General features: G+C 39.8%; 1 protein-coding gene across 7 annotated transcripts in view; it reads left to right on the forward strand.

Moving 5' to 3' along the window:
• Positions 1-6,117: 6,117 nt before the first annotated feature.
• Positions 6,118-13,405, forward strand: part of LOC147146016 (uncharacterized) — a 49,408-nt gene continuing 42,120 nt past the window's right edge. For 5 of the 7 annotated variants that reach the window (XR_015087309.1, XR_015087310.1, XR_015087308.1 and 2 more), the window contains exons 1-3: positions 6,118-6,240; positions 7,743-7,832; positions 8,143-8,326. The gene's annotated coding sequence lies outside the window, so the exon portion shown is untranslated. Of the gene's footprint in view, positions 6,241-7,742; positions 7,833-8,142; positions 8,327-11,585; positions 13,272-13,405 lie in introns of those variants that run through there. The other 2 variants (XR_015087307.1, XM_086034630.1) reach the window with 2 other exon arrangements.

Here is a 13,405-nt window from a genome sequence, read left to right on the forward strand (position 1 = left end):
TAGTGTGTGTGTGTGAAAGTATTCCTTTGATTTGTTCTTTGTGGGCTCAGTTTCATTGGATGAGAAAACGCTGCTTTGCACTCATGGTCAAAATGATCTGTCATTTTATTTTTTGAAAATGCGGTGCTAGAAATGTTCAAATAAATGCTAACATTAGCTTAACTTTTTGCCGATTTAGTTCTAAATGCTGCAACGTGAGACGCCACAGTCTCCTCCTTGCTGTATCAATGCCCTCAGTCTCCTCAAATAAATATGTCATTGTAACATTTGAGTATTCACAACTAGAAAATAATCAGACACTGACCTGTTGCTGTAACGCAGCTTTGGAAGCTAGTCCTGTTATAAGCAACAGTCTCCATTTTGCTGTAGCACTTAATTTTTTGTACCCTTTGTCTCCCCTTGAAAAACATTTCTAAAATGACCGAATAAACGCGCACGCTAGCATACAGCATTGTTGTGCCTTACTGATGATGCTGTGGTCTTGGACTCCGCAGTGTCCGCTTTGCTGCGTCGGTGCCCTCAGTATCCTGAAATAAAGTTGCCAGGTCATTGTAATGTTTTGAGGATATGCGGCTCGAAATGACCAGAATAAACACGCCCTAATTTTGGGTTACCTGGACTCCAAAGTCTCGGTTGCTTGCAGTGGTGCCCTCAGTCTCCTCAAATAAAATTGCTCTTGTAACGTTTGAGAAATGACAAATGACATTTTTTTGCTTTCAACCGCAGTACTTGACTCCGCAGTCCCCACTTTGATGCAGCGATGCCCTCAGTCTCTTCCTCAATAAAAGTGTCACATTGGAATATTTGACTCATACATGTACACGTGCTGGTACATGACTCGAAGTGAGCAAAATAAACACGTAAACTTGAGCCTACCCTGTTGCTACAGTATTATGTGCCACAGTCTCCCCTTTGCTGCATCGGTACCCTGGTGAAATGAGGAAAATGTTATTTTTTCTGTGGCTTCTCAGGCGCCCTCTTTTTCATTTGTCTTTTTGAGAAGGTGATGAATGGTCTAATTTCTCGAGGTTATTGTCCATTTATCCAGCTTGCGCTTTTTTCCTTTTTTTTTTTTTTTTTTTTGAGCCACCTTCATGCTTGATGAACGAGCGGCCGTCGCCGTGGCTTCCCAAGGCTGCCTGAGATGGAACCCCCACCCAAACTACCCGCACGCCCACCCTGCAGCATGCGTTGCTATGGGAACCATTCAATGTCTTTGTGGATGAATCCTGCCCTGCTCTTCCTGGGTGCCGACGGAAGCCTTACACACTGCTACACTTAATCCCATTTTCAACTGTTGTTCTCTGACAAGTGACTGAGTGAACTGAGCGCGCTTAATGGCTGATAAGATTTCATGGAAGTTTAGCTGGTGTTTTGTTTTTGAAATCTTGCCCCCGAAGCCAGTTGAATTTAGCAACATAAAATGTAATGGTCAAGTCTATCATGAGGAGTGGAGTGGTAAAAAAAAAATTCTCAAGACGTCATCCCCACGGGAAGTGTTCCGTTCCGTTTGATTTTAAGTGACCATTTTAGCTCTCTATCACCCACAGAATGGAAAAAATAAAATAATAAAGGCAGTTTCATTTAGCAACGTGTCCGGCATGAGTCCATCAAGAAACTGCCTGAAAGGACACTGGTAGTCAGCCACTTTGATTTAAAACAAACATTTGAGCGTCATGTTGGCTGAGGGTTCATTCAAAAATAGACTTGTCTTAGATTTGTTCAGTTGTTGCAAAATTTGAGCCATGTATCCTACTTGACAGATGGGTGACGCGAAATTGCAAAGAATTTGCGTTTTCGTAATTTTGTGTAGGCTGGGCCTGGCAGAAAAGTTTGCTGACTCGCAAGTCTTTTTAGCCACTTTCAGAGATTTCCTACAACTGCTACTAAATTTGAACCTTGATGGAGAAGTTTGGTGCCTTTCTTTAAAACGAAAGTAATAAGTACAGTCCACAACATAATTGAAAATGCAAACTCCTAAAACTGCAATTTCAATCAGAAATTTACTGGCCCTGTCTGCCGTGAGAACACCGTCAAAAAAGTTGCATGCTTGAAATGACACAGAACATTTTGGTTTGGACATTTTCCATTTTTTTTTTCATTGTTTAATTTCCTGGCTGAAAGTAGAAATAAATCACATTAAAACACTTTCACAATGCTGGAGCCTTTCTTCTGCTTTAACACCTGTACTAAAAAAAAAATCAGTTTTAGTGATCCATTGTTATGCTTCACTCTGAAAGAGTCTAAATTAAAACACCTCATGATGATGCCAGATGCCCTCTTGTTTTCATGAATGGTGGTCTAATGAATTTAAATTACTTTTAGTTGAGTGCTGTATATGTTATCTGTGGTAAATTTCCAATTATACATTTGGAATAAATCCACATTAAAGCACTCCTTAGAGTTGGGGTCTCGTAGTTTTCCTGTTTCGTTCTTTACATTTAAAAGAGTTTCAGTGGTTAAATGTTTTGTTTCTTTCCTGACTCTGAAATTGTAAAGATATGCATTAAAGTATTTCACAATGCCGGATGCTCATTGTTTTCATAGTTGAAAGAGTCTGCATTAAAACACTAAATGATGCTGGATGCACTCTTCTCTTCTTTTTGCCCTTTAAATTAGTTTTAGTATATAAATATGTTTCTAAGCTTGCCCTGAAATTGTAAAGAATATGCATTAAAGCACTTAATGACACTGGGTGCACTTTTATTTTCATGAATTGAAAGTATCCTCATTAAAACACTTGTCACAGCTATGGACACGCGCTTCTAATTTTTATGAATTGAAATAATTCACATTAAAGTACTCCACAGTACTAGAAGCACTCATTTTCAGGACGGATGGCTTTATACTTTAATGAGTTATAGTGGTTGAATGTTTCTTTGTTGATCCTGAAATTGGAAAGAATCTGCATTAAAGCACTCCACAATGTTGAAAGACCTCTTCATTTTCATGAATTGAAAGAGTCCTCATTATAGCCCTTCACTATGCTGGATGCTCTCTTCTGGTTTTCATGACGGGAGGCCTTATATATTTCAATGACTTTCAGTGGTTTAATGTTTTGCTTCTTGCTTTGCTGATTCTGAAATTGGAAAAATGTGTAGTAAAGCACTTCACAATGCTGAATGCTCCTTTCTCGTTTTAGTGACGTGTCTAAAATGCAATATACACAGTATAGAGTCCTCTAAGTGAAGTAACTTGTCATCATGTAATCATTATTGATCTCTGTTGTTCTCTCTCCTTTTACTGGTCTTAATTGCTAAAAATCCGTGGGAACCAAAATCTCCAGCAATCTTAACGAGCTCTGCAGTGGGAACATCCTGGTTCACATCCTTCCCCCCCCCCCTCCTGAAATCTCAATTAATTAGTGCAAACCCCGAACATGAAAAGTCTCAGCGGCCTAGCAGCAAAGGCAATTAGTCGCTTAAAGGAAGACCACTTGTATTCTGGCATCATGGGGACAGTCTCTGGTCAGTGGCAGGGAGGGGGTGGGAGTGAAGGGGCGACAGTCTTTGCTCTCCCCCACCCGTGCTTTACATGAGACACTGTGTTGACGAAGGTCTTGATCAGAATGATGGCACCCCTCCCCCACCTGGGGCTGAAAAAAAAGTGTGTGTGGGGGGGGGAGGGTGTTCGGTTAAGGGTGGCGGACATGACTCACATGATGATGATGAAAAAAAAAATCTGATCAAAGGGCCGTCAAGATGAAACGTGAAGTTTTCGACACTTTGACACGAGAGCACAGGAGAGGCGGCAAGAGAATGACATCGCTTGCATCATATCAAAGAAACAGACAAAATATTAGGTACAGCTCACTTTCACGCTGATTGCAACCGCACTGGATCGTAATATTTTGACTCAGAACATCAGAAAAATACAGTGGTGCCTTGAGATACGAGTGACCCGAGCTGTTTATCGTCGCGCTCATGTGAAAGGCTACTATCAAACTAAACACAAAACGGAAATAATTATGCATTGTGTATTTGAAGCAACTACATCGCCTCTACTACCTGAATGCTAACCTACAATGCGAATGAAGCTCCTCAGGCTAACAATTAGCATCTTCGTGGTGGTTAAGCAACAGATATCTGAGGCGACACCTGTAGACAAACCATATAACACAGGCATAGATTTTTTTATCCTCACGAAGAACAAAAAAATGTTACTGTTTGGCCCTTGAGGTCCCCCAACACTTCTTCCTTGTGAGACAAATCAAGCTTGAATCTCGTGACAGGACTCCTATATGACTTTTGATTTATTTATATCAAGAATTTTGGGATGCAGAGAGCGAACTTCCAGTTCATTCAAATGCTGGGCAGACCCAATTGCAGCCATATACTTTGTGTTTTGATGGCTCTGCCATGACATCATTGTTTTCACCAGTCTGACCTTCTCATTTTGCTACTTAAGGCGATCAAAATATTAGACACAGCGCTCAGTATGATGCAGCCAACACTTATGCATCTAAGAGACTTGAGTGGCGATTAATCCAGACGGGATGGAGAGTTTTCCTATTAGCTGTGAGTGTTGTGCCGTGAGGTTCGTGGCCGGTGAGGCACTGACCTTGGAGTCAGGTTCCAAATTTACGAGGCAAACAGAACATCGTACTTGCCATTAAATGAAGGGCCTGACATTAAAATCTGATGAATTGGTATTTACTGACCTGATGTTCGAAGCACCATCTTCCTAAATCAAGTCTGCAGTAAGAAGATGGAACAGTCCATTGCATGAAAAATGAGGGAGAATAGTTGAATAGTAATGGATTAAAACAATACAAATAGCTTTAAGTTGAAAAAGCTTTATTGAGACGTGATGACGGGGCGATAGCCAGTAGCCTGGTTTACTTATGCACTATACTCTGCTAAAAAAAAACTAAATATGTAACCCCAAAATATTCAATACATTATCCTTGGATGGGGCCACTACGTTGGCTCCGCCCCCTGCACGCCCCTGGAATCTGTCTGTCTCTCTATACAGCTGTCTATCCATCATCCCTTTTTTAATCTTTCACACAAGAAATACCCTGTACAAATAAATACATCAATAAATAATATGCTAAAACTGATAAAAAATAAACTAAAATGACATATTTTCACACTAATACAAACTAACAAATCTGCTCCAAAAAATTATTTCAAACTGGCTGAAATGAGAAAAAGTACGATGAAAAATCCCAAAGTATTATAACCCTGACAGATGCATTGCCTTGCGGGTTAGCCTTCTCAACCGATTTAGGAAGGCGTTGCGCAATCTGAAGTGAGGCGAGGCAGCCCGCTTTGAACGGGAAATATGCACATTTTGACAGTGAAATTGTGGACATTATAGATTTCTAAAGGAAAATCAATATAAAGCACAGACCAGACAACTAAAATCGAAAACACTTAACTTGTTTTGTTTGTTTTAGGATGCAGGTCAGCCTGTGCCTCACCTGTCAGCTTCACTTTAATCCGTTTTTTTCCCGATGGTTCTAATAAGGGCCAGCAAAACGCCGCATGGAAAAAAGAAGATGATGCATCACGGTGAAGATGCTGCGCACGAACAACATCTTCCAAAAAGAACAAGAAATCACCGGTAATGTGAAATGACGTTAAGCTTGATTTCAAATGAAAACTGCCAGTCTTTTCATTTTTTGCTCTAGATACTTTGCGCGTATGTGTGTTTCAGAGTTTGTGTGTTTGGACGGGGAGCTTGAGGATGAGTGGGGTGCGTCGCAGCGCATCCATATTGCATGAGGGAGCATCCTCATTAATCAAAGATCCACAAAAGCCGCTCGTTATGTTAATTGGACGCTTGTTTTTTAATGAAATGCTCTTCTCTTTCTGATAAAGTCTCAAGTAGCCTAAGTGTGTGTGTGTGAGAATGCATGATCATGAGCATGATCATCTTTTTTAGTATTTTTTTTAATCACATTTTTTATAGTTCATCATGCTTTTTCTCCTTTTTAGCATGCGTTCATCATGTGTTTATTGTGTTGTTTTCACCCCATGGTTCCATCACATTGTATTTTGTTTTATCACTGTTTTTATCATGTATTCATCCTCTTCTTCCAGGAAAATGCATAATTCAATAGAATGTAAGCATTAAACAGTTAGCCCCTCTTAGCCACCGGGAGGCAGTATACTATAATACAGTCATGCAGAAAACAACGAAGAAGAATAGACGTCTTTTTTCTTTCCTCTTCTACTGTTCAGCAAATTGCTGTAACATCGGTCATTTTCCCTAGAAGATAATGAATATGCGCCTGTGAGTAGTATCTTATTCGTGTACATGTCTTGACCGTCCAAAAAATCCATTGCTTAGTGTGGTAAAACTGTTAACTGTTAGCATGTCATCGGGATTTTCCCTTATATATTAGCATTAAGCTAGCAGACTATTATGAAGGCAGCATAGTTTACTTGTTTTAAATACACGACGTGTACAATGAATATAGTTTGACAGTAAACTTGAACTAGGAATGGCATGAAAAAAAAACTTCCCTTGTAAGATAAAACGTTCACATTTGCCAAAGTGTTGCTTTTAATGAATTGAGTTTAATTGATTCAACTGGGCAGCACAGTGGGCGACTGGGTAGCACGTCCGCCTCACAGTTCAGAGGTCGTGGGTTCGATCCAGGCTCCGGCCTCCCTGTGTGGGGTTTGCATGTTCTCCCCGTGCCTGCGTGGGGTTTCTCCAGGTTCTCCGGTTTCCTACCACATTCCAAAAACATGCATGGTAAATTGATTGGACTCTAAATTGCCCCTAGGTGTGATATTCAGGGTGTCCCCCGCCACTGCCCGGAGACAGCTGAGATAGGCTAAACCGCCCTGTGACCCCTGTTAGGATAAGCGGTATCGATAATGGATGGGTGGATGATTTCACCGCCACAATACATAGCTTGTGTCTGAAGTTTCCAAACGCAAAACTAAGTTGGGTCACTTGTATCTCAATTAATGATGTCACCATGTTTTAATCACGTTAGCATTATGTCACGTTTGTTATCTTTTTTGCTCACCATTCACGATTTCTAGCATTGTTCGTGTCATGTATTTGTCATAGTTTTAATTTTCTTTTTCTTTTTTCAATCAGTTTAGGCATCCATAATTTTGTCAAAATTTTTTATCATGTTGTCGTGTTTACCATAATCTTATTTTTGTATCCATTGTTGTAATCATTCTCTTTATCTTGTTTTCATCATGACCTGCATTATCATATTTCGATATTTTATGTTAATCTGTTTTACCATACATCACAATTGACCTTTTATCATCTTATTATTCATAATCATGTTTTTCCAACATAGATTTATTGAATCATATGTACATTGTGTGTTTTTTCATGTGTTCATACCAATTTTATCATGTTTTAATCAGGTTTGAGCATGTCTCCATCATGTCTTTCCATCATTGTTTGTATAATTTCATCAAGTTCTATCCAATCTTTTCATTTTTTATTAATTTCAAGCATTCATGTGCTTTTAATCTTAATTCTTGTTTTCATTATCTAAGGCATCGGTTTCATCACATTTCTTTATCTTGTTTTGCCATCATCTTATATCGTCACTGTCCTGTGAAAAACACGTATGTCCAATTTTGTAATTTTAAAAAATGTTCACATTAATGGGATGCCTGTAACGTGGAAACCCCATTCATGTAAGAATTTTAAAAATGAAAAAAATGGACGCAAGTGTTTTTCACAGGACAGCGACGATATTCAAGTTTTTAACATACCATCATTTTACTAATGTTTTTTTTCATCCTGCTCGTCAGCCTTCCTCCGATCATCTTCAAGGTCTCACAAGCGCTTTCAACATTCAATGGCAAAGTGAATTCTCACAAGATTATCTCTTCCAGGCTCAGGTATGTGCATGCCATTTATATATACAGTACAGTAATGTTGCAGACCATTAACAACATCAATAGAAAATCCTTGGGGGAAGGGGGGCACTTTTTGCGCAATCCTGCAAACTCGGCGAGGAAATGTGTGTGTGTGAGCGTGTGCGTGAGTAAGATTTCACAATCCTCCGAAATGGCATCATCTCAACAGACTTTCCTCCTGAAAAATGAATGAAAAGATCAATTTTAATGCTAATGTTTTCTTTCTAGTGTGAATGGTCGACTTTGAAGCAACAAAGAATGTCCCTGAGATGATTTTAATGGGTACTTACAGGCCGCAACATCAAAGCCAACTATTCAGATGAACAACCGATCATATGGCAATGACCTGACCTGTCGCAAAATCAAGCCATTCTTCCTCTCAATCAAGCGCCCCCACCGATGTGATGCAGCAAACCTGAAAGACAACCAGGCCGCGACCTGTTGAAGCAAGGACAGATGTTCCGGGCTCTTGTTAGGTAAGCTCATAGCGCCACCGACTTTCTGTGACAGGTGTCAGCTTGAAGTCAGACTTTCATCTTGTTAGCGGTGATGCCTGCACACTAGCCAAAAGGTCATGTTGAAGTGGTGTAGGGTCTGACTGATAAGGATTTTTGTTTTAAGATGATATTTAAATAAAATTCCGATAACTCATCAATCGGCCGATTAATGTAATTAAATTGCACGGAAAAAGTTAATTTGACATTCGTGTTTCGTGATAGAGGCAAGGCACCACCGTATTATTTGTGTATGCAAATCAAGGTTGTTATAGTTAACAAAAAAAAAAAGTAAAACTAAAATGAAAAATAAAAACAAGTGTGCTTTTTATAAAACAATAACTGAAACTAAACTTTACATTTACAACTAAAAACTACAGTGAAAATGTCCTTTGTTTTTGTCTTAATTTCAGACATGAGATTGTGGGCCTTATTTTAAATATATTTAATCATTACTATTATGGAAGAAATGTTGAACTGTTATTTAGGACTTGTGGTTTACTCCAATTTAAGTGACCTTTTTTTTATCTTGCACTCCACAAATATGCCATATCTAAAAAAAAAAACAACAACAATACTAAAAGCATTAAAAACTAATAAAATGAAGCATTTTTAATGAAATCACTACAAATCCACTCTGAAAATTAATTAAGATAACTGAATTAAAACAAAAGTCAAAACGAAACAAAAATTAACTGGAATGAAAAATCCCAAAATTTTATAACCTGCCCAACAATGGCTGTAATGATTTAAAATGTCTTGCCACCCCCTCCTCATCTAATCGCGCCCATTAACAGCAATGAGCGCCTTGGTGGAGGTAATAAAAGAAAGCAGGCCAAACCACAGTGGACCAATTCCAGTGGATTACAGTGTCTGTCAGAGTGACGCCCACTCTGTTTTCACACCATCAACAAATGCTTTCTCTTCTTCTGATGCTTCTTGCAAGAGGCGTCGGTATTCTTCTTCTTCTTCTTTTTTTTTTTTTTTTTTTTTTTTTTTAAGCAGTGCAAGGCCCTCATTTGATGTACTGCGTCAATGAGTCAGGCGGGGACATTTCCCCACCAGACAGTGGTCGCCGGCATGGTGGTTGAGTCATGGACCGCACCCGTGACGTCCGCCCGTCTTTGCTGACAGCGCAGAGGTGGTGGGGGGAGTCAAAGACCAGACGCTTGTGTAGGGGTGGGAGCACTTTGCAGGGTTTTAGTCACTCTCACACTGACGGACAGATGTTAAACCTATGTGTCAATTAATGGAAAGACTGATGCTACAGTTTTGGCGTATGTACTGTAAATAGACAGATGAATGTTTGACTGTGTGTTTGTACACACGAGCAAATGGAGAGTGGGAGTGGGGTTGTTCTCAGAGTGCCCGCTTCATTGGGCAAATGTGCTTCCACCATGTCTAGATTATAGTGCGTGACTAGGGTGGCACATTTAAATGGAATGAAAGGAGCCGCTATGATTGGCCATAATTGAATTGGGACCACTCCCACTGCGCCGCAGCCCTCCCTTTTGCACACCCGCCAGCCTGTGTACATCTGCAAAATTACCAGAGCTGGGCATCTCCTAATCATCATGAAGTTCCCGTCTGCATATTATACCCACCCGTGTGGTCCCAGTCGGTCCGAGTCAGCCAAACAACGTCGAGAGCGGACTTAACCGGTACGACGTCTCACGCAGGTGCCGCACTCCTGACACGCAGCTAAATTAAAAAAAAAATTAAAAAACAGTTTTGTATACCTTTTGGTCCCACAGACGCAATGACATGTGCCCCATATTGTTATTATTTCACCGATGTGTGTGTCTGTTGTTTTCTTTTGATATTTTCCTTTATTTGGCGGCATGTCCGCTTGTGCGGCACCTGAGTGTGACGTGTACCGGTACATTAAATTCTCAACGCCAATTGGCTGTTGCTGACGAGGGGCTGACTGGGACCACGTGGATAAATAAATCTGCATAAATATGGGAACTTCATGACGGTTAGGCAATGCCCAGCTCTAGAAATTACCAACATCGGGTCTAACCCGCCCCGGTGCAGATTTACGCTTTGCCGGATTTACGCCGGTCATGAGCAATGAGCACAGAGCTCCATTTGTTTAAGTAAACACACAGACTGACATTAATTAATTTGTTTATATTGATGGACTAAAATATGTATATTTATTTCGGTATTACAGTGCATCCGTACAAAAGAAGGAGGGTCAAACAGTTGGTTTGAAAATGATAATTTACTGTACTTTATTACACAATACTTAAGTGACCTTTTTTTCTCTTGCACTCGGCATATGCTCCACATATTAAAATAAAGAACTAAACTTTATACTAAAACTAATAAAAGATCAACTAAAATGAAGAATTTTTGATAAAAAATAATAACTAATAAAATTGCTCTAAAATCTAATTACAACTAATAATATTAGTACTGGAATGTATAATCTTCATTATTGGTGTATGTACCGTAAATAGACAGATGAATGTTTGACTGTGTGTTTGTACACACGAGCAAATGGAGAGTGGGCGGTTGCATGTTCTTCCCTTGCCTGCGTGGGTTTTCTCGGGGTACTCGTGTTTCCTCCCACACTCCAAAAACATGCATGGTAGGTTAATTGAACACTAAATTGTCCCTAGGTATGATTGTGAGTGTGAATTTTTGATTTTTGTTTGCCTATGTGTGCCCTGCGATCGGCTGGCAACCAATTCCGGGTGTACCCCGCCTACTGCCCGAAAACGGCTGGGATAGGCTCCAGCATGCCCACGACCCTCGTGAGGATAAGCGGTATCGATAATGGATGGATAGATTATGAATGTTCAATACCACTTTTTTTCCAGACCCATACCACGACAAGTATTCACTCTGAGTACTGACTGATACCAAGTATTGATACCTCTAGTCCTTCTGATATATAACATTTCGATTTAACACAAAGTCAAAAACATCACAAACAAAGTCCTTTCTTCCTAACGTAGACGATGATTCGCCAATGTGTCAAACTGCCACAGTGTACCGACAGCGACTTCCGAGGAGCAGTAACTTGATGTCAGATTTCCTTTGCCATAAGTAGCGGCCGCAAGTACCCGATACCTTAAAATAATATTTGAAATAAATAAACATAATAAGAGTAATGAATCATGAGAGAGCCCCTTGGGGAAAAAAACCCCATCAAAGGCTCTGTGAGTGTCTGTCATGTCCAGCCTTCATGCAGCCGCAGCTATCAGCATCTCTCGCGTTCTCTTTTCTCCAGTCAAGTGATTGAAATGCAGCGTGTGTGCTTCTGGCTGGCTGGAAGGAGGAAGGAGATGCAGATGAAAAGAAGCAGCGCCAGCCGACATCCCACTCGCGTTTGTTTCCTCTCACACTCGGAGACAAACATGGATGTGTACCTTTCCTCGCATTCTGTCTCCACTGGCTTTGTGGTGGGCTGAGCTCATCAACACGGTATCTCACTGAGGCCATCTCCACACAAAAATACCACGCATGGTATTTTACTTGATTACAATGACACGTATTCTGGCCAAAGCTTTGGTTAAAGTCACAGAAAATTTACTTTGGGAAAATTTAGGTCAGCTAGGGGGAATGTGTGGAGCCCCAATAAAAATTTTGAAGTAAAAAAAACGTGTGCACCATGTGGATGCTGTTTTTTTTTTTTTTTTTTTTTTTTTTGTAACCTTTACAGCACGGTAGAGAAAGGACAAGGAAAGGTGGCAGAAAAACTAGCCAAGCTGGAAATTAGCCAAAGCACCAGTGTGCAACCATTTAGAAAGCAACTAACAAGAAAAAAAAAAGTCTTTCTAACTATGGGCAGAGTACTCCACTGCTTCATCAAAACTGATAAAGAACAGGGCAGTGACATTTTGTTCTCCAGTAACAGGGTAAATCTTTCTGATTAGGATTGTTTCATGTGTTGATTCTTGTTGGTGGGCAAAATTATTGGGGCGGCCCCAACACTGCAGAGAAAGGACAAAGAGACAAGGTAGGAATCTAGTCAAGACCACAGCCAGACCGATTGGGTAGCCAATTACATCGGACGATATGAGCTCCTTAAAAAAAACAACAAAGATTTTTGACGATTTAATTTTATTTTTTTCCACATTACGCATTATAACCTAAGACAAAGATAATGACATCCATCCCCTGCCCCCGCAAAAAGGCAAAAAAAAAAGCTTTGTTATAAAGTTTGAAAAATACCGAAGAACAAAATATTGTAAAACACTCAAATGTTCTAAATGTAACTTGTATCTTTATTGTTATTGTTTTATATTCAATTTTTTTATTTATTTTATTTCTATTTATTTATATGAGGATTTTGGATTGAGAATTTTGAGCTGGTGGGACAATATTCCACTTGCCCCTAATACAAAAAGTCCTGTTAAAGCTTGATGTTTTTGCACACACAAATTTGTTATATATGTATATTTTTTGTATTGATGACAGGGAAAAGCCTTTTGTCACTTCTAATGACAGGGAAAAGCCTTCTGTCACTTCTTCATTAGTATTTTTATGATTCCTCTTTTTTGTTCTTGTTCACATGATGTCTTCTTAGTATCTGTTCCCTTTTTGCTGCTGTAATGAGGACTCCGCTTCTTCGTCATAGTGACAAAAATGGCAAGTTGAGGAAGAAAATGATTGAAAAACAACACAATGTTATGTCAACAATAATTTGAGGATTTTGATTTGGTGGGGCAGTATTCCACTTGCCCCTGACGTAAAATACCCTTTGCGTGTTTGTGCTTATTTTTGTCTCTTTCCCATTGTGTCATTGTGTGTGTGTTTGTGTGTGTGCGTATTCATAGTGGCTAAATTGTGTGTGTTATTGTAGCGTAGCCTGATTTATCCGCTTTGCAGTCACTGTCATGTTCATTTCATGCAGACAAAAGCGAGTCGAGCGGCGAACACGAACAACACGTGGCCCGCAGGCCTCATCAACAACATCAAAACATGTCCGCCGTGAATAAATCATCCGTTTGATTCATTGGCTTTTAATAGGAGCCAATTAATTACGTGATCCGTCAATGATGGAGAGCATGACCGATGGAGCCTTGATGCATGAGGACGACACATGAC

This window comes from Filicampus tigris, chromosome 6, assembly GCF_054856515.1.
Source record: "Filicampus tigris isolate MCC_2025a chromosome 6, RoL_Ftig_1.0, whole genome shotgun sequence".
In the NCBI taxonomy this organism is placed as follows: domain Eukaryota; kingdom Metazoa; phylum Chordata; class Actinopteri; order Syngnathiformes; family Syngnathidae; genus Filicampus; species Filicampus tigris.